This window comes from Furipterus horrens, unplaced genomic scaffold (assembly GCF_987537825.1).
Source record: "Furipterus horrens unplaced genomic scaffold, mFurHor1.1.pri manual_scaffold_11, whole genome shotgun sequence".
Classification (NCBI taxonomy): Eukaryota; Metazoa; Chordata; class Mammalia; order Chiroptera; family Furipteridae; genus Furipterus; species Furipterus horrens.
The window spans coordinates 13,608,566-13,630,751 of NW_028327181.1; positions in this window are offsets into that span (position 1 = coordinate 13,608,566).

Below are 22,186 nucleotides of genomic sequence, written 5' to 3' on the forward strand. Positions count from 1 at the left end.
TTCCAAATGGCCACATTATGCCTGACTCAGCCCCTCCCATCTTTTGAAATCACAGAACATGTGACCTTCAGCCACCACATTGTCTTGGCGTCCAGAACCCAACCAGACATGTCCCCTTGCTTAACACGGAATGTCAGGCAGCCTGGAGAGGTGTTTTTGTTGCCAGTCTCTTACCATTTTCAGAACGGTTGAGTGCTGACAGGTCTGGGAGAAGAGGTAATTCCCCTTCGAGCTAATCAATAGAAGAGCCTCACCGCGCCTCATGCCATGTCAAACACAGGGAGCTCAGCATCTGAGTGCTGGCGAGATTCAATGAAATCTTCTTTCTTTTTTTTTTGAGGGGTGAGTATTTTTTCCCCTTTGGGTCTGTCAGGTTGGTAAGGATGCTGTGCCTTAAGTACATCCCAAAGTCACAAAATGTTTGGATCCTGCGTCCTCTCCCACTCTGCCATATTCTCACGGAAGTGTGTGTGTGTGAGAGACAGACAGACAAATAGACAGAGAAGACTGGGAGGAGTGGGAGGGGATAAGCAGGCAAGGAAGAGCCGAGAACAAAAGAGAAAGGAGGGAAGAATGAATGAATAGATGAATGACAAAGGTGTGAGAAAGTAAGGAGGAAATAGAGAAGGTGAGAGAAGCGCAGAAGGAAGAGAAAAAGGGAGGAGAAAAAAAGAAGAAAGAAAGGAAGGAAGGAAGGAAGGAAGGAAGGAAGAAAAGAAAAGAAGTAAGGGGCAGGAAGAAGAGACAGGGAGAGAAAAATGAAGTGAAAACGTGAGGGCAGTGAGTAAAACCGCCAGAGAAAAAGGAGGAAGGGGAAAGAGAAGACACTTGGGAGATAGGAGGGAAGGAAGGAAAAAGGAGGAAGAGAGAGGAAATGAGACAGAGCAACTTGGGGGAGAGGAAGGGGGAAAGGAAAGACTGAGAAAGAGAACGGAGAGAGGAAGATCAGCAGAATGAAAGATGAGAGAGAAGGGAGGTGCTCCCAGATCCCTGCCCGGGGGTCTCATCCCAGAGACCCTCAAGTTTTTTTTAGGACCAATAATGCTGGCACCTGTCAGACTGATCCAGGGGAAACCCTGAGACCCAGTCACAGGGGTCGGAGTCCAGGGGCCAGGGAATTTGTCCTCTCTGACCTTCAGCATGCAATTAGCACAACTTAAATGGGGCTGCAAATCTGCGCTGAGCTCCCTGGCGGCCCTAAGAAAGAGCTTAAGTAGCCGGCCAAGGGTCTTTGCCTCACCACGAGATCGGAAGGGTCTGTGCATCGGCCAGGTCTACACCCTCCATGGATGGCCCAGGGTCCCTGTCAGTCCTCCTGTGGCCCGCTGGTCCCCCCTGACCAGAGGGAAAGGACACTTGACCCTCAGAGGGAAGGCGAACTCCAGCTTCTCAGAGATCTAATGCCACTTGTGTTTGCCACATATGGACTTTTAAGTTATTTCAAAGGTGAACTGTGTCCCCATTTGGATGATCACCCCTATGTAAGAGACTTTGGCATAGTCTCTGTTACGTGAATTGCTTCATGCGATATGCGAGTGGAGGGTGCATGATAATTGTAAAAAAACACCAACTACACTGAACATTAAAAAGCAAAGAGAAATCTGAATCCTTGTCTTCTGGTTTTTAAAATATTTGTACCCCATTACTTTTGGGAAAAAAGAACGATTTCTTTTGAAAAGTAAAAAGAATTGTACTGTAGTACTAATACTACAAGAATTCAAAAGAAAAACGTTTTTTTGTTTTTGTTTTTCAATAGACAAGCATTTTCAGGTATTGGAAGTAAAATCTTGCTTGGAACTTTCTAGAGGCCTGGGCAAAAATAAAATAAAATGAATGAATTCAAAAACAAGTTGCAAGCTCTGGCTGGTGTGGATCAGTGGATTGAGTGCCAGCCTGTGAACCGAGAAAAAACAAGTTGCAAAACTCTTGTAAGAACACACCCTTGATATTGACCAAATATTCTGAGCTCTGAAAGAAACTTATCATGCGGGACTTAACAGACCAAAAGAATAAATTCATGAACAGTCCCCTCAAAGTAGCAAAACTCCTAGGGATGTTTCATAATGACATCACCTCAGGAGAGACAATTCAGCAAAAAAGAAAAAATGTTACTGTGGTCTGTCTCTATTTCTTCCCACTCCTTGCTAACTTGCTCTTTTCTTGTTGCTTTGTTCTGTTGCTGAACAGTCCTATTTGTGTGATTTGAGGGGGACCTGAAGCTAAACAGTTAAGAACAATGAGAAAGATACCAGTTGGTACCAAAATCTTACTGAAGGATTTAAAATATATTTTGTCGTATATGTTTAACAGAATAGACAATAAAATATATGTGTACATATACATATATGTCTAGGATTTAAAATATATTTTATCATGTATGCAATAAACAGTGTTATAGGAAACAATAAAATGTGTGTACGTGCATGTACACATATACATGTGTATGTGAGTATGTGTTTATACTTTGTTCTCTCAAGTTCATTTGGCTGTTGGAGGAAGGCAAGGAAATAATCTAAGCGTGATTACCCGTTCACTATGAAGAACTCAATTTTGAATAAAAAACAATTTAATGAGAAAACATATTAATCCTTCAATTAACTCTGCATACTGATAAAGGCCTTTGGCTGGGCAGCCTCTCCCGGTGCCAGCCCCAAATGAGCTCACCCCCGCAGCCAGGGACACGCCAGCAGAAGCCTGCTAAGTGTCTTATGGCAGGTGTTTTACCTTAATAACTCCACAGTGCAATTACTGAAAGATGTGTCCAAGCCTTTTTTCAAACTGTTTATACATTCAGCTTTTACCCAATTGGGGGAGGTGGGAGAGCAGGTAAAAAAGAAGAGATTTTAATCTCATGACACTGACTTTTCGTCCCAACATGACTTAAAGGGAAATGAGGTGGGTTGGTGGCAAATTGCCCTGTACTGAAAGCATGCTGTGTGCTGGGCACCACACTGGGGTCTTTATAAGCAGCCCCTCATTTAATCCTCGTAACAACCCTACGTGGTGGGGATCACTACAACATTTCACAGATGAGGAGACAGGCTCAGAGAGGTCCTGGCCGTTGCCCAAGGTCACTCAGCCTGCGCAGATAGGACTGGAAACCTGGTCTGCAGACTCACGACACCTGTGGCTTTTCGCATGACCCCACCCATGAGTGCCCAGGACAGCGACACCCCCTCATTCTAATAGCTGACGTCAAACGTGGGATTTCAACTCTCTCCTCCGGGCGTCATCTCCTTTGATTTCTTCCACGTGCCCTCTTCACCCTCACTACTCCCACCTGGCTTGTTTTTGGACTTCCTGCCGGGAGGGAGTTTGGGGAACGTGAGGCTAAATGTGTAAGGGGTCTCCCAGCCTTGAGAGTGTGAAATACTCACGAAACCACGAGGACTTTCATAAACAAGCAATTTCTGCCCCACGCAGGGGGGATGGATAAAAGCCACGATATTTTCCCATTCTTTTCCTTCAGAACTTGATGAAAACAGGAGGCCACGCGCAGGCAGGAAGCAGAAAATGATCCTGTCACAGCAGGTAGCTGTGGTGCCTGCCCGCCGCTCACGGGATGGGGGTGGGAGTTTATGAGCCGGTGCCTCTGAGAGACGGTCTCCTTTTCTCAGTCTGACGGGGTCCCTTCTTCCCTTCTTTGAGTCCCAATCGTTGCTCTCTCTACCACCTCTCCCTCTGATGGTCTCATGCTCCAAATTCCCGGGGTAAGATCTGCAGGAACCTGGCACTTGGCTGTAGCCCCATCCCACGGGGAGGCATCGGGAGTGAAAGAGGTTCAGCACGCATTACTGCTCAGCAGAGATGTTCAGAGGCCCTGGCAGATCCAAGTTCATGTGCCTCTTACTAACTGTTTGAACTTGGCAAAGAACATAGCTCTGGGTGAGAATATTCCTCCTAGATCTACAGGGGATGAAGGGGAAGCTCACACACCATTCCCACCTCATTCAAATCACTTGGGCTGCTACTTTATTGGCGTTATTAGGCTTCCACAGAATAGGATTTTTATGAAGAAGCAAGTCTGACAGCCACTGGTGACACAGAGAGAAGGCCTGGAAACTAGTGGCAATGCGACCTTAAGCAGGTCACCCCGCCTGTCCGTTTCCTGCCCTGCACAATCAGAATAGGGACATCTTCTTCATGTGGCTGTTGGAGAAACACAAGGAATAATCTAAGAGTGTGACAACATGTGATCAGATGGGCTGACCCCTCTTGTTTTTGAGGGTCATACAGAGCTCTGCTGGGCTGATTCAACTGGAAACTCAAGTGAAGATAAAGAAAAAGGGGGGGAGGCGGGGGGGGTGGCGTGTTGGGGAGGTGGAGTGCGGGCAGTCTAGAGATTTAGATGGCCTGGGATTGTCCTGCCTTTGAGTATGTGGTAGAAAGACTGCTGACATGAGCTGGAAGCCCCAGCATGGCCAGCTTTGCGGACGTGCCACCTCGGCAGTCACCAGGGACCCAGGCCCCAAGCTTGGTTTAATGCTCTGCTGTCATGCTCTTGAACTTCATATAACTTTTGAACAAGGGTCCCCACGTTGTCCATTTGCACTGAGCCCTGCAAATCATGAGGCCAGTCCTAAGTCTCAACCTACAGAAGCGTCCTGTGGCTGTGCTGTAGCAGCCACATCTACAAAGCAGGGACAATGGATGGTGACAAAATGATGCTAATGGCGATGCCTGCGCTCTTCTGAGGTCCTTCCTGGGTTGTGCTGAGCACTCTCCTGTGCCTAGCATGCTGCTTGGCGCTGAATGAGCACGTGTTAAACGCCCTGGTTAGTTTTGGACTCAACGCCCAATGACCACCAGTAGAATGGTGAGGAGTTAAGTTACAGGGAGTTGGAGCCAACCAGGCCTGGGTTCAAATCCTAACCCTTCCACTCACCTGCGCATGGTCATGGACAAATTCCTGTGCTTTGCTGCAGCGTGGTGACTTCATAGTTAAACGGGGATGATAACAGTACCTCTTTTCTAGGTCGTTGGGGAATTAAATGAGATTTTGTGTGTTGAGCATCATGCCAGACACTTTAATAATAACTATTAAAAAGCCTTTGTCTATTAATTGAGCACCTACTATGTGTCATGCATTGTGCTAGGCTCTGAGCATACAATGGTAAACAAGACAAATACAGCCCTCCTAGAGCTCATAACCCAGACAGGAGGGCAGAAACAAGCAAGCAAAGCTCTCTGGGTAACTTCAGGTAGAGACCAGGCTAGAGAGTGGGGGCTCTTTGTGGGGAGGAGGTTATTAATCATGTGACAGTTTCTTTCAACTCAGAAATTAAACTCTTTATGAGCTAGATCCAAGGATATCAACCTCACCCCCCAATGTAACACTATCAGGAAAAGGAATGGTTTTCCAGAAATTCCCAAACGATTCTCCCCAACTCCATGCCTGGAGTAGATGCTGAATCTCCCCTACCTCCAGGAGAGCAGAAGACCCCAAACAGAGCCCCTCACCCGGGAGCCCTGGGAACCCCCCTCCTGAGGCTGGCGAGCGTTAAGAACAAATAGGAAGGGAAATGAACAAATTATCTTGATAATTTGTTTAAGAAGAGGAGGAATAAGGCACCCAAGAAAAATGATATCCAATAAGGCGGTGGGTTTCTAATGAATGTGTTGGTAATGAAATAAACCCGTTTAGGCCACGCTTGGCCCTGATCTTCCCAGGCCTAGATTAAAAAATGGAACATCTGTGATGATTTAATTTACATCTTAATAACAAACAGGCCTCGAGAAACCCGCGGATAAATGCCTTTTATTGCCTGCGTATCTTTTGCTCTGCAGCTTGAATGAAAACTCTGGTAATTAATTGTTTTAAGCGATTCTATTAAAAAGTGTCTGCAAGTGCTGTGTGCCGAATGTTTATGCAGCCAGGCTGCTACAGGAATACAGACAAGCCCAGGAGCGCACAGAATGAGGTGCCTTTATTTCTTTCCCACATCCACTGCCTTAGAGACACATGGTCCTTTTACTTTTTTTTTTTTTTTCCCAAAGAGAGGGATGCAAAGCCTGCTTATTTCTCTTCCATTTTTTTCAAATCTTAATTGTCAGTCTTTGAATTGACAACAGGATGGTCCCCTGCCTACCCCCTGGTTTGGTTGCTACTCTTGCAATTCGAGCGGGGAATGGCGGCCGGGTAGCTCCTGATTACAATCCTCAGATTGGTCATCCGGAAAATGGGGGCATTGCTAGGTGATGGCCGAGTTGTACCAGCCGGGGCCTCTGTTGGAAAATCATTCCCAAATCCAGACCCAGCGGGTCGGATAAGCCGGCCAGGGTGCTGGCCTGGGCGGGCAAAGCAGTGGGCAGGCAGTACGGGGTCCGCCATTTGCGGGCTTACACGGCGGTGGGGGGGTGGGAGCAGACCGTAAATGTGCAATAAACGAGCGACCTCCTGCAGCCTCGGCTCCAGCCCTGGCACACATTAGAATCCCCCGGGGAGCTTTTAAAACAAACCCAGGCCCCCACCCACTCCTCGGAGGTCCCGATTTAATTAGTCTGGGGCGGAGTCCAGGCATCAGTATTCTTGAAAGCCACCAGGGGACCCTTCCAGCAGCCCGGGTGGAGAACGGCGGCACGGAATGCGGGCACAGGAGTCCCGGACAGTTCTGTCGCAGCAGCTCCTGCCTCGAAGGGGAGAACATGGGGTCTCAGGAGAGAAAGTCTGAGGAGCAATCAGGAACGGGCTCCCTGAGGTGGTGACCTCCGGGCTAAGATCTCCATGATGAGGTTGCAGATCTGGAGAAGAACGTTTGAAGCAGAGGGAACAGTATAGGCAAAGGCTTTACGAGGGTAGTAGGCTGAGTGTGTTTGAAGGATAGGAAAGTGGGTGTTCTTGCTGGTGGGGTGGGGGAGGAAAAGGTACTTTCCCAGCTGGCTCTGTCCCCTCAACCACAACCCCCTACGCTGGATCAGGAACTGCCCCAGCCCCTAGGGGGAGTCCATCACAGCCCAGAGCACAGTGGAGCAGCATTGCCTGTATCTATACCTGGAAGGGGGAGAGGGTTCAATTTTGGACAGCAGGTGGGTCACATCCCTTGATAAGCCATATTCTTGGCCCCAACTTAAGGGCTATCTCTTTACAGGGACCCCTACCCACATTTTTTGTCTTCCCAGTCCCTGCCCACCCTGAACCCAAGCACCCACCACAATGCATTAGTACCATTCAGGTCTGAGGGGGGAAGTGCAACCCCCCTCCAGGGGACAGTCTCGGGGTCTGCTGCCTGCATGTGAATCTGATGCACCCTGCTCCCTGTAATACCCTTCTGAAAGAAACTGGCTTATTACTAAATGCACTTGACCACGGATGTCCCCACACAACTGTATAGTTACGGTTGTTTTTGTTGCATAATAACATTTACCAACCTGCACACAATGCTTTGGCAGATGAGAGGAAAGACAGCGTGTGCATTTCACACACAGCTATTGATACCTGGGGTGCATCAGAGAGTGTCACAGGTGCTGAGGGTACAGCAGGGAACATGACAGACAAACATCCCTGCCCTCGAGGAGTCAGACAGAAATACACAAAATTAACATCTTACACAAGTAAAGTACAGAGTTTGATAAAAGGTAATAAAAGCTATACAAAAACACAGAAAGGTATAGGGGAAATGCAGGGGTCAAGGTGGGGGTTGTGATTTTCAATAAGGTGGTCTGGGGGTGTCTCGATGAGAAAATGACATTTGAGCAACAACCAGAAGACAGAGAGGTGTTAATGTAGATATTGAGAGGAAGAGTGTCTTAGGTGGGGAAATGGCCAGTGCAAAGGTCCTGGGGCAGGAGTATGCCTCACTTGTAAGTGGAGCTGAAGCACAGTGAGGAAGGGAGAGTGGAGGGAACAAGAACAGAGAGAATGCAGGGCCACCGGGAAGACTTTAGCTAACATCCTGTGCGTTTTAAAATTCCTGGCCTAGAGCTGCCCAGCCACTCTTTCTTGCCCTCCACGTATCCATAAACCACAGCCATGCCAAAGTAGGGGTGGACAGAAAGCTTTCCCTTTCTTCTGCACCCTCATACAACCCTTCAGGGGTTACCCCAGTAACCTCCCCCCTGCAGGAGGGTTTCCTTGTTCCTTTTCCACAGAGGGGCAAAGCCAGACTTGGTGAGGTAGAGTCTTGCCCACAGACTCCCACATGGGACCCGGGGGTGGGTGCAGGCTCAGAGACACTGAGAAAAAGCCAACTCAACTTCACCTCTCCTCTTACCTCCATCTCCCGGGGACACTCAGAGGCATTTTAGGAAAAATTAAAGTGCTGCAGTGCTTTACTCAGTGGGGAGTGAATGTATGAGACTCATTATCCCAAGAGGTGGCGCAGACTGAAAATGCACAATGGTTCACCAAGGGCTTCGATTAAAAGCAGGCACGATGGATTCCGAGAGAGCTGGGAAGGAAAGCGGGGCGAGGGGGCAGACCTAGAAAGAGGCGAGAGCACAGAAGGCAGGAAAACCTCCTATCCCAGCCCAGTGGCGAGCATTTACGAGATGGCTCAGAGGAGGGGCTTATGGGACTTCTGAGCCACACAAACCGTAGTTGGAACCTCAGCTCCACTCTGGGCCAAGCTTCCCACCTCTCTGACCACAGGCTTCTCTTCTGTGAAACAGGAAAAGCTGTAAGCTTCATCTTATAGCAATTAGAGGAGATAGCACCTGTAACCACTGGCACAGAGCTGTAGGCCTTGCAGATATTTTTCCAGTATCTGTCTCCCCATCGACACTGGCGTGTGGTAGAGCCCCGTCCGCCCAGTTGGTGCCTGGCACATAGGAGACCCTCTGAGTCTATTTGTGACCATCAGCTTCTTGCCTGGCTAAGGGTATCTATCTGCTGCCTACCAGTCTCTTCTGCTTCCTCAGGGCACTACAGACGTCCTAGCAAAGACACCAGCCTGGGGAACCAAGAGGCAAGGCCCCTTTTCTGCCAGGGCCTTTACCCAACCAGCAATCAGAGGAAGAGTCTAAACATGATTCCCAGTCCCAAAGCCTGGTTCCCACAGAGCAGCAGGAATAGAGTGAGATGTCGAGTGACATTTCTGGATGGAGGTTCCATTAATCCTTCCATTCTAAAAATTGTGAGAGCAATCGAAAAGCTAAAAGCAGCCACAATCAAGCGGCTTCGAGTCTCAATGCAATGAGGCAGGTGGAATGCTTTCTAGGTCTAGAGCAGCCCAGTCCAAGAGGAACATACTGGGACCACATGTGTCATTAAAATTTTTCGAGAAGTCACATTTTAAAAGCAAAAGCAAAAAAAAAAAAAAAAAAAAAAATCAGGAAATTAATTTTATAATATTTTTTCTTTAACCCAATATATCAGAAATATTGTTGTTCTAACAATGCAACCAACCTTGAAATTTTTAATCAGGTGGTTTACGGCCATTCTTGGCACTCAGCCTTTGAAATTCAGTGTGCATTTTTACACTTGCAGTACATCTCAATTCATTTGAAAATGTAGATTCACATGGGCAAGTTATGTCAAACACACATTTTTCCAATAACTGAATAGAGGCTCCATTTTTAGATTTAAGTAATTACATTTGAAATTCAGTTCTTAGTCCGTCCCACTAGCCACATGCAAAGCGCTCAATAGCCACCTGGGGCAAGTAAGTGGTTGCCCAGGACAATTCTCAGGGGCAGCGGTGGCCCTGTCCCTCCATCCTGAATCCTGCTTTCCTTGTCCCGTAGTGTCTTCTGCTGCAGTGACCTCAAAGGCCCCAGTCCTGCAGAGGTCAACAGCCTCTGACAGAAGCAGGTGAGGCTCCTGTTCCCTGGGGAAGACCTCTCTGGTGACCTTCCCACTCAAAGCCTGAACACACACACACACATACACACACACAGAGGCATGCACACACCTGTGCCCACGCACTCACGTGCCTCCTGGCACAGCATGGAGAGAAGGTGTGGGAAAGCAGGCTTGTATGTAGAACCTGGAGCATTTAGAGTCTCTGTGGGGGTTAAAGAATTGCAGCCCTTCCCCCACCTGTGAGCCCCTCCCACCTCCCAGACAGCCCTGCCCCTGCCTCCTGTCACTCCTACTGGACTTTTGTCTCTGGACTTGGCTGCCCAGCCCCTCTGGCGATATAAATGCAGTGCTTTACTTGCCAAAGAGTGGGGGCTGGAGAGCCTGCAAGAAAAAGAAGGAGGGGTGAAGCCAGGGGAGCAGGGGTGGGTAAGAGAAAGGAGGGTGGTAGAAGGAGACAGACAGAAAGACGGAGAGACAGAGGGACACAGAAACAGAAAAAGGTCAAGGAGATCCTTGAGACAGAAAGACTCATGATATAGGGTGACCCAACCGTCCAGTTTGCCTGGACCGAAAGGGCACATAGGATTGTGGGACTTATAGCGCGAAAATGGGGTAAGTTTGAGGCCACCTCACCAAGAACCACAGACACCCAAAGGTGAAGCCTGAGAAATACAAGGGGTGGCAGGGAGAGGCCAGGCAGGGGTCCATCACTGGCACTGGGCAGCCCTGTGGGGTTGTTTGGGGACACAGGCGCCAATCCCACAGGACTCGGTGAAACTCAAAAAGCCCTCCCCTAAATGCTCATGAACCTGACAGTCCTCTCTTGGGGCAGAGGCAGGAAAGGGATACCTGTTGTTGTGAATGGAATGTTTATGTTTCCCCAGGATTCATATGTTGAAACCCTACCCACCCATGTGATGTTATCAGGGGTGGAGCCCTGGGGGGCTGATTAGGATTAAATGGGATCGGGGCGGGGCTGGGGAGAGTCAGGAGGGAGCCTGCATCCTCTCTGCGAAGATACAACAAGTTCGAGAAGTCGGCAGTCTGCACGCCAGCAGAAGGCTCCCCCCAAGACTTGACCACACTGGCAGCCTGAACTGTGAGAGAAATTTCTGTTTATAAGCCGCTCAGTCAATGATATTCGTGCTATAGCAGCCCAGGCTAAGACACCTGCTCCCCTACCCTACCGGGCACTTTCAACCATGGGGCCACAGAGATTTCTTCCCACCCCTGTGGGGAGCATGGGGCTCCCACTCCCCCATCACCACCGCGGCCCACTCCCATCTGGGCCTCTCTCTCACTCCACTTCCAAGGAGCCTTGAAGCTTCCGGGTCTGAGTTTGCAGAGCCCGAACCCCGCAGGAGAATCAGACAGGGCTGGAATGCTGGAATCACCACACCGTGATCCTGTGTGACTCCGGGTAGTCGACTTAGCCTCTCTGAGCTTTAGTTCCCCTTCACACTGCGGAGATCACAGAGCTCATGTTTGCCCACGTGCCATCATTTTAGGCAATCCTCACTACAACCCCAGGAGGATACTATTATCACACCTGTTGTGTAGATGAAGAAACTGAGGCACGGAGGCATGTGCCAATCACGCAGCTCAAACTTGGCAGAGCCAGAGTTCCAGCACAGGCCAACCTGGGTCCCAGGCTGTAGCTTTGAGTCACAATTCTAGGGCGATTCCCACCCCCACCCCCACCCCCGAAGGGCTGCTCGGGGGACGATGACCTTTCTAACCTCTGACCATAATTCCAAATTCCAGGACACATCAGAACCCAAGGTCTGGCTCTAGCACTGTGACCTCTGAGCCATCTATTTCAAAACTAAGCCATGCTGTTGTCCCTCTCCCGTCATGAAGTCACCGCCTGGGCGCCATACCCCTTGGGGCCCCCGCCACCCGCCAGCTCGGACTGCATCGCTGACCAGCTCCAGCTGCTTGAACTGTCTCCGAATCCCCAGCCTGAGATGCCCCCAGGTGGAGGGGCCTGGTGATTTTTTCCCTCCTCTGCTCCCTTTACTTTAAAATGTTAACCACGAATGGATTTATTTCAAACCAAATCACCTTTTTCTGTTTCCCGGGAAAGTGTGACAGTTGGCGAGGCCTGTAATTCTTCTCGCCCGAGTTAAAATTTGCTCGAGAGAAATGGTTTTCCCCATGTCGCACAGAGAAGGCAGGGGAGAGAAAAGGAGGCATATTTTTTTAAAAAGCATTTGTCAGATTTGCAGTGTGTGTATGAGGGTGCGTGTGCAAGCGTGTGCGTGCACATGAGCGTGTGTTTCCTGCTGCTGGTGGCTATTTCATAGAACTTTGTTTTCACTAGTTACTACCATTAAACTCACAGGTCGAAGCCAGATATAAATCAAAGTTCCTTTAAATTTCACTAGAGAGATAGGCCTGTGACTGTCTTTACTCAGCGGGCACCAATAAAAGATATGTGGTCGCCTTTGGCGGGAGAGGCAGAAATAAGCAATTTGGGATCTTAAAAGATAAAAGATAATAAAAGTAATTAAGATAATTAACCACCCTGAAGAGAGAAAAATTTACTGCTGTAAATTTTGTATTTTGTTTCGCTTGGCAATTTCCCAGCTGCCACTCTGCTTAATATAGAGCACATCAAGTCTTTCGCTGTTGAGAAAACATATATAATAAAAAAATGTTAAGAGCAAATGAAGGGGGGGAAAAGGACAGGGCCTGCAGCTGCGATTTTTAAAATCTGGTTCATTGGGTTTGGAGCCAGGTGCCCGGGCTTTCTTTGCATTTAGCGGTTTGGGGTGATGCAGTTTTAGTATCTCCAGCAGGAGCTCTGCAGCCACGTAGGAGTTCCATCTGCCGCCCCCTGGTAGACCTCTCCCTCTCCTTAGTCCCCAATATCACCTTTCTGGACTGTCTTGCTGCTGCCACGCTGTCTCCACAATCACCAAAGTGATTGCTCTAGAGTCCCAGTAGGACTGTGTCCCTCTCCTGCGTGCACCCATCTGGGGTCTCTCCAGGGCCCTCAGGACTAAATCCTAATTCCTAGTCTGACATCCAGGGTTTTCCAAGATGGGAACCCTGTCTCAGCCCTGAGCCCCTCACCCTTCTTTCTACATTGACACTAACAGTGCTGGGCTTTCTAAGTGACATGACATATCTCTCCCTGGGACCCTTTCGCCACACGAGCCAACTGCCAAACTCCTGCTCAACCACGTGTGATTAGCACGTGGAAAATGCCCCTGATGGACCCCATGTCCAGGACCCCTGTGGGCACGTCTACACTCCTGTGCTCTTTGATCATATTTTCCACTCACTGGTCCCCACATTTAGATGAACAACTATTTAGCCCCTGTTGTGTGCCAGCTGCTATACTAGTTGTTATAGGTTCAATGGTATATTCATTCATTCAAAAATCATTTATGAGCATGTATTATGTTCCAATCACTGTTCCAGGTGCTGAAAAATATAGCAGTGAAATTAAGAGACAAAACATCTACCCTCATGAAGCTGAAATTCTAGGAGGAAAGGGGAACATAAAAGACAATAATCCAGGGACAAGTAAATATGAGAGGCAGGAATAAGGGCTAAGAAAAAAAATAAAGCAGAGAGGAAATAAAGAGGTTAGAGTGGAGCACAGACACAAGAGAGGAAGGGAAGGGGACTGGTGTGGGAACAGGGCCTGATGCCGGGGCAGAGGTGCTGTGAGTGCCAAGGCCTGGAGGTGGGACTGAGTCTGGAGTGTGGGAGGAGAGCAAGGGGACACACCCATGTGACTGGAGCAGGTAAGGGAGGGTGGCTCATAGGAGGTCAAATCATATAGGACTCTGCAGGCTATCCAGGGACTCTGGCTCCTCCCTGGGGAGCAGTCAATGATGGGTGAGAACAAGTAGAACCCAGTGTGCCCCACTTCCAGCAGTTCACCATGGATGTTGGGGGGGGGAGGGTAGACTCTAGGAGGGAGGGGAGAAGGGGAGCGACCAGGGAGGAGGCTGTCATAGTCTACTAGGACAGAGGTAACAGTGACTTGTATGGAACACTGATTGCCCTGAGCACATGGTGTCCCTGAGTACATACACATGCGTGCACACACACACACAAACACACACACATGCAACCTAGATCTGTACAGTCTGGAATCATCTCTCTATTGAATGAGTAAGTGAGTGAATGGGACCAGTAGAAGAGGGAGACTTATGAACAAATAGATATCACGGGATAGCCCTAAACCACAGGCAGAAAATGGAAGCGTAGCATATGAAAGAACTGTGGGAACCTGCCAGAAGACTCGCGATAGCTCCAGGAGGAGACACTGCCCCCTGGGCCAGACACACCCCATTCTAGGTGCCCCTCTGGCCATTTATCTCCAAGTCCCTCCTCTCTTAAGACCCAGCAACTGCCCTTCCATCTGCATCAGAGATGCCTCCCCGCAGAGCCCGCCCAGCTCCATGTAAATCTAGACCCAAGTGAGGCGGGCACCTCAGATCTCTCAATAATTAGACTTCAAGTGGCCCCCATAACTCAGTAGCTAATTACTTCGCCAGCTCCGTCAGCGCGGCCCTCCGAGGCAACCAGCCCATTTCACTAGCAGGCTGGCCCATAAACATCCCTGAAAGCACATGAATTTACTATATTTATTTATTGGGACTTGGAGAAATATACCTGGTACCCAGGGGCCTTGGGATGTGGGGAGATAATTTTGAAATGCAGATCATTAAAATAAGAGAATTATAAGTAATGGAGCAGGCTCCTACTCTCCTAGGTAGCAGAAAAGATGCTGCTGGTAATTAGTTTCTAGATGGAACATGAAGATGCCCTAAACGAAGGGTCAGCAAGGCCCTGGATCCCCAGCAGGTTAATGCCACCAAGAGCTTTGCACTTGCTATTCCCTCTTTCTGAAGCTCTCTTCCCTAAACAACTTGGCAGCACCATTATTCTTATTCCTTAGTTATTTCTCAGCTCGAATGGCACCTCCACCTGGAGGCCTTCCCTGATTATAGTTCTAACACTGCAGCCCCGAGATAATAATGATGGGAGAACACAGTAGGTGCTCAACAAGTCATAAGGGAAGTACATAATAAGTAATAAGTCCACATGCTGGACTGTAATGGCACCTTACAGGTGCCACCTCATTTCTTCCTCACACCACGTGTGAGATGGGCACCATCACTAGGTCACCTTGACAGAAAAAGCAAGCACAGAGGCATTAGTCACTTCTTGAGGTCATACAGCCAGCCAATGGCAGAGTCAGAATTTGAACCCAGCTCTGTCTGCTCTCAGAACCTGAGTTCTCTGTTATTCTATCTGGAATGGTGGTTTCTTCACCTGTAACATAGGAAGAGCCACGTCATGGGTCATCTAGCAAACCACTGGTGTGTGCTGGGCAGAGTGTTGGGGTAGGAGGGAGGGAAGGAGGGAAGGAGGGAGGAAGGGAGGGAGGGAGAGAAGGATGGAAGGAGGGAGGGAGGGAGGGAGGGAGAGAAGGATGGAAGGAGGGAGGGTAGATAAAGCTTGAAATGCTCCCTGTGTGCCACAAGTGTTCTTTCTCCCTCTGAAAGGCCATCCCTGTCTCTGAGGGACTGTCTCTCTCCGGTCTTCTCCGGACTCCTGCCAGGGGTTTCCACCTATGCCTGCCTCTCTGTTCTCTCCTGCACACACACACACACACACACACACTCGGAGCAGCACAAAGGCTCCTCCACAAACTCTCTGGGAACAAAGAGACCCAGGAGGTGGTCCCCGGGGCTTCTCGTATTAGCATATCAATGCAGGCCCCAGAGCAGAGGGACTTGGAGACTTGGATTTTGCAAAGCAAATTATTCATTCCATAGTGGGACCTCCCCAAAACCAACCTAAAAAGGGGGAAATTACTCTCTTTGCTTGTGCTTTGTGTCAAAAAATGTGTCTGCCCTGAGTTCCTCTTGCTATTTTTCAAAGTTCTTCCCCATCGCCTCTCCAGGCCTAAGTGTCTGGGGGTTCCCACCCTGGGGACCTCACGGCAATTTTCTCAGGAGTCAGACGGACCTGAAACTAGCTGTGTGACTCTGGACTCCACACTCACCTCCCTGGACGCTGGGGCTAAGGAAGTCTTCTTAGTAGAGGCTGTGCAGTCACCAGATGCTTGCTGAGCACCTACTGTGTACTGTGCACGAGGGCTCAGCAGGGGGAAATGAAAGCAGAATCCAGCAGAGGCTGCTGTGAGCAGTAAACAGAATGGCCTGGGAAAATAAATAAGTCTCAGTGAGTAAGTCTTCGCAATCATGATGCAGATAGCATGCCTCTCCTGTGGAATAGGAGTAATAGACCCTAGCCCGAACCAGGTTGTGCCTTGGACCTGCCTGATTCCTATGGGTGCTTCTCCCTGGAAACTCTGTTTTTGGGGGGGCAAAATAAGATCTGGTAGAAAGGGCTCCAGGGCAGCTCTGTGTCTTTTTTCCCATCTTTCCCCTCACTTGCTGTGTGACCTTGGGCACGTCACTCACTCTCTGGGCCACAATTACCTGACCTATAAATACCTAGGTTGGCTTAGGCCAGTAGTTCTCAACCTTTGCAAATAGACTTTTATTCTTTCTTTTGTTTTTCTGCAAGAAAAAAAAAATGATTAGGCTAAACATTTATGTACATGATCTCATACGAGCACCAACAACCCTGAGAGACAGCATTCTCCATATGCCCATTTTGCAGATCACAAAATGAGGAGGCCCCAAAGGTGAAGGTCAAAGGCTCATAGGCAGTGTCCACACTCAGGCCTGTACCCCTAACTTCTCCCCTTTGTTGCATGTGCTGCTTGTGAACGGAAGTGTGCCACAGTGACGTGATTACCCTAGAATGCAGTTTTGAAACCCGTTTCCATATTCTTTAACACAGTATCAGCATCTGTCCGCATCATTCATGATTCTATGCCTCCACACATCAGCAACAGCACTGTGTACAGCATTGTGTGTCTACGTGTGGGCGCTGCGCATCAAGCCCCCTCCGCAGGCTTTTAGGCTGACCCTGAACCAGAGTCATTTTAAGGCCAAAATTCAGTATAGTCCCTCCAGGGGGAGCAGTTGTCTTTTTACAGCTTGTGTTCAGAGAATGTAACTTATGACACAGGCGATCAGGTATTTACCAAGTGGTGACAAGCACGCGTGTTCTGTGCATTCCAGGGGCACCTACTGCCATCCTTGGAATGATGGGCAGATACGGGGGTGAAAGACAGAGGGTGAGTCCATGCAGGAAATGGAAAGCAAACACATAAGCATTCTGATTCTCTTCTTTCTCCAACTCTCTTTTCCCCACTCCCACTCCTGGAAGTCTGTCCCAGCACCCCCACCACCCTCGAATCCATTAACAGCTTGCAGGGGCATCTGGTCTCTCAGAGCAGGAATCAGCCAGCCATCAGTGACAGCCCCTTCCAAGTACTCCAGGATATTCACTTCTAAGTCCCATGGGAGAGAGGTGGGAGCAAAGAAAACTGGCCCCTGTCCTAAGAGCAGAATTCTGGTGCCCCCACTGTCATTATTTCACTCATTGGATGGCCTTCAGCGAGTCACTATATCGTCTTCAGGCTTCGGTCTCCTTATCTGCAAAATGGGTAATAACACCAGCGTTCAATAACCACTTTCCCTGCAACCCTGGGACCGGTAACTTAGCTTCTCCAAGCATCCGTTTATTCACCTATAAAATGGGTCTAGAACAATAACAAGCCTCACAGAGTTGCTGTGAGTGTTCCGTGCAGTGAAAAACAGACCGGGTCAGCAGACTGTTTCAGCGAAGGGCCAGATATTAACCATTTCTAGCTTTGCAGGCCAGGGGGCTTCTGTTGCATCTGCTCAGCCCTGCCCTTGCAGCACCAAGGCAGCCTTAGATCAAATATAAATGATGGCCATGTCTGTGTGCCAGTAAAACTTTATTTATAGATACAAATGTGAATTTCATATAATTTTCAGGTATTGCGGAATAGTATGCTTTTAAAATTGTTTTTCAATGATTAACAAATTTAAAAATTATTTTTAGCTCACAGATCCTACGAAAACAGATGCACCATTTGCAGCCTCTGATACATACACAAGTTACACCGTACTTGGCACAGAGGCCCTCAGTAAATGTTCATTCTTTCGATTTCCACTTAAAGTTTTAGAAAGAACTTTGGGTTCTTTATTCGGTATCATGTTACATCCATGAGACCTGGGAGAGCTGGCTGTGGACTTTCTGAATATAAATATTCTAAGATGAGATACTTGCATGCAGCTCCAAAATCACTCTTCCCTACATGGCCAGTCTATCAGAAAGTGGTTTTACATGAAATAAAAAAATATTAAGATATTCATAGAGAACACATGTCAATCCTTATTTTACAATCTTTATCTTCTTATGTGTTCCCAACACCCTATGAAGTGGCTGTCATTATTCTCCCCCGTTTTTCAGATGGAAAAAGTGAGGCCAGAACCTTGGAGTCATTTGGCCAAGGCTTGTACTGCTGGGCCTGGGCAGAACCAGGACTTGAACCCAGGTTCTCTGGCCCCAATGATAGAGCTCCGTGATACCAAGCAAGATATTCCCACCTCTGCCAGGATGAAAGTCACAGTGCTACAGGCCGTCAGCCCCATCTCCCAACATCCGCCAAACAGACCCCACCTCCCTGCTCCCCACAGTTACACCCGGCCCCATGATTCACTGAAGCTGAGCCATTTTCCCATCAAGAACATTATTCTGCCAGAAAAGCAAGCTTCTGATGTTGGGGGGCGGAGAGGAGTGGCAGGCAAGAAATCAGCACACAAGCAATTAAAACAAATAAGATTTTAAAAATATATATATTGCTTCCTCCGCACACGCTGGCTGCCGATGGAGGCGGAGGGTTGCGCAGATGCTGGGTGCTGTTCTCTCGCGGGGACAGATTCCGCTAATAGAACCCCCATGTAGTGCGGGGAGTGGGGGGACCTCCGGAGTGATCCATCACCCCTGGCAGGCTCATTCGGGAGGCAAGCAAGGGAGGCCGGCCTAGCACCATACAAGACTAATATCTCCGCAGCACAAGGAACGCCAGCAGTACACCCTCGTTTATTTTTCGGGATTTTTTTTTTTTTAATAGGACTGACATGGCAGTTTTTCCCTTGATTTTTCAAAGCTACACTTATTTACTGCTCTTTGTGTGTCTTCAGAGAGAAGCGAACCTAAGCCTTGTCTTCTTCAAGAGCCGATGGGAGAGGAAGATCAGAAAATGAAATTATCCATGGTCTTAAAAATAAAATCAAATTCTATATTTTATAGTCACCTACGATTAAAGCAAATTCTAACTACACAGAAGGGCATACAATTAAAAGGCTAGTAGCTCTTCTTAAAAATATTTCTCCACCTGACAAATATTTTTGAGCACCTACTACGTGCAGTACTTTGTACCTACTATGTGCTGGACTCTAGTGGTAGAGATGTGAACAAACAGCAAAGTCCCTGACCCAATTCCTATCCCCAAAAGTAACTGATGCCTAATGTTTACTGTTACCACATTATCTTTCCAGAAATTGTTAATTCTGCATTATTATGTATAGATATATGCTTATCATATTTATCATATACATATATCTTTTATATACAAATTTTTTTAAATGAATTGGATCATATCAGGTACTATGTTCTGCTCCTTGGAGTGATTTCTTTTTTTAAAATTTAACAATACATGTGGGGCATTTTTCTACTTTAACAAATAAAAATCTGCTTTGTCTTGTTCTGAATAGTAGTATGATACTCCAGAGTGTGCCTGTAGCAACATGTAATTTATCCCCCATTGCTGGACATGATGATTGCCTCCAGCTTTAGGCATTGCAACCAATGCTGCAGTGAAAACCCCTGAGCAAAAGTCCTGTTTTCATAAATTTTGAAGGAACTCAGAGAGGACATCTGTGGTGGTTACCCATGTTGCTGACCTCGTATGTCTTGCTCTCTCCCAGGGCTCGGGATGGAACTGCACTTCCTTGCCCACTTAGAGGTAAGTGTGGCCACAGGACTGGCTTCAATTCATTTGTCATATCCTTTTTGTGTGGAAGCTTCAGGACTGCTATACTCCTCTCTTTTTTCCTTCTGCCTCAGTGACCAGCTGTGCTTCAGAAAATGACTGTTCCATCCCCCAAATTCTAAGCTACAGGTACTAGAAATGCACAGCAGATCCCCTGCCAACCTGCAATGGACATGTAGGGTAAGCCTGAAACAAAACCTATTATTTTATACCATCGGGATTATGGGGATATTTGTTACTGCAGCAAAACACAGTTTATCCTGACAGATACAAGCTTCTATGGTTCTTCTATTTCATAGATGAGGAAGTGAAGTCTACATTTATTTCTTCTAATCACTAAATTTAAATCTCTTGATGTCTCCCACCACCCAAAGGTGAAAACTCAGACTCCTTAGCATATTACTAATTCGCATTGGTTATTTTGTAAGAGCATACCAACCATTTTGGTATTGCTTCCAACAGATTTACCTTGTGCCCCAACCATACCTAAGACTCACCATAACTGTAGATTCCCTATGTGGTTCATGCTGTTCCCTAGGCCTGGGATGTCCTTCCCTGACTTTGCCTGAAGAAGAACTCCTACTTATCCTTCAATACCCAGCTCAAAGGGGTGCCCATCTGTCAAGACTTGCCTGGCTCACCAAGGCAGCTGCTTCCTCTTCCACCTAAACAACCCCCATGCAGGACACTATAGCACTCTTTCTTAACTGTTTATTTATGTGACTGTTTTCCCCCACCCTAAGATCAAGAGCATGGATGCTATCTTATTAATCTCTCCCCAGTGTCTCATACAGCACCCAACACATGATGGACGCTAAGTAAATGTTTTATGAATAAATGAATGAATGGATGGATGAATGAATGATCTTGACCTTCCAGCCCTGTCCACTACAGCACTAGTCTTTCCTTTCATAGTCCTTAGAGTATCTCATCACTGAACATCTAAAACATGGTACAAGGTTTCCCTTCTCAGCCTCTGATATAAATGGGCAGGAAAATGATGTTAGGCAGAAGATTTCAGGATGCCAACATGATTCCTTTAAAGAAATCATTAAGGTCTGCACAGTAAAACAGTAAGGCAGTTTGGCAGTTCCTCAAAAAGTTAAAGAGGGAATTACCATATGACCCAGCAATTCTTCTCCTAGATATATAACCAAAAGAATTGAAAACAGGTGTTCAAACAAATCCTTGTCCACACACATTCATAGCAGCATTATTCACAATAGCCAAAAGGTAGAACTAGCCCAAATGTCCATCAACGGAGGAGTGGATAAATAAAATGTGGTCTATCCATACAATGAAATATTATCCAGCCATAAAAAAGAATGAAGAACTGATACCTGCTACAATATGAATGAGCCTTGAAAACAATATGCTAAGTGAAAGAAGACAGACACCAAAGGTCACATATTGAATAATTCCATTCATATGAAAGGTGCTAAACAGGGAAATCAAATACACAGAATGTAGAATGGTGGACGCCAAGGGTGGGGTTATTTTGGAGTGATGGGGATGTTTTAAACTAGATGGAGGTGGTGGTTGGACAACATTATGAATGCACTAAAAGCCAATGAAGTGGCTTTCAAACAGTTAATTCATTTTCATGTGAATTTCACCTCAATTAATTTTTTTAAAGTAAAATAAGCAAGAAAGGCAGCTGGTACATTCCTTCCAGGCTCCCTTCCTGAATGCAGCAGGGCAGGGCAGACATCCTGAGCAATCGGCACTAAGCAGCCCGTTTCCCTGAGGCTAATGCCTTTGAGGGGACAGAAATGAAATGCAGGGTGTCAGTGGGGTGCAAATACTAAAGAGAGGGAGAGAGGGAGGGACTGGGATCCAGAGACAGGGAGAAACATGAAGCAAGGGATAGAGAAACAAAGAGAAAAAGAGAAAAACTCAGGGAGGAAGAAATACCAGAGAGGGCAGAGGAGGGAGGGGAGAGAAGGGTGGGGGAGGGTTCTGGATGGATTAAGCAAGGCAGGAGGACCAGGAGCCGTGATTACTCCCTGCTGGGCAACATGTGACTAAGGAGCTGAGAAAAAATAAGCAAAAAAATCAGTTATTTTTCTCCTGGTGACAAATCCATCCTGCAAGCCAGATGGAGGCTGGGCCACAGGCCTTTGCATGGTGGCCTGGGGAATGAAGGCCACCTCACCAGCCCCCTGCTGGGGCTCTCTGGAATGATTGGAGGATGGGCATCCTATGCTGCATGGGGCTGGGCAAACTTTTTCTCCTGTGAGTCCCACCTGCCTCATCTGTAATTAGAGCAAATTGTATCTTCCAAAAATGACCATAGCAGCATTTTCAGAAGCTTGCCAAACGGGAAGTGTAAACTAACTCTTCTCCTTTGAAAAGTAGGCAGGACTTTGCAACTCCATGGACTTGGATGAATGCATGACTTCCGAGACAAGGTTGTGAAAGGTTACATGGCTTCTGCCTGATGCTCTCTCCTGACGCTGGCCCTTGGAATTAGGCCG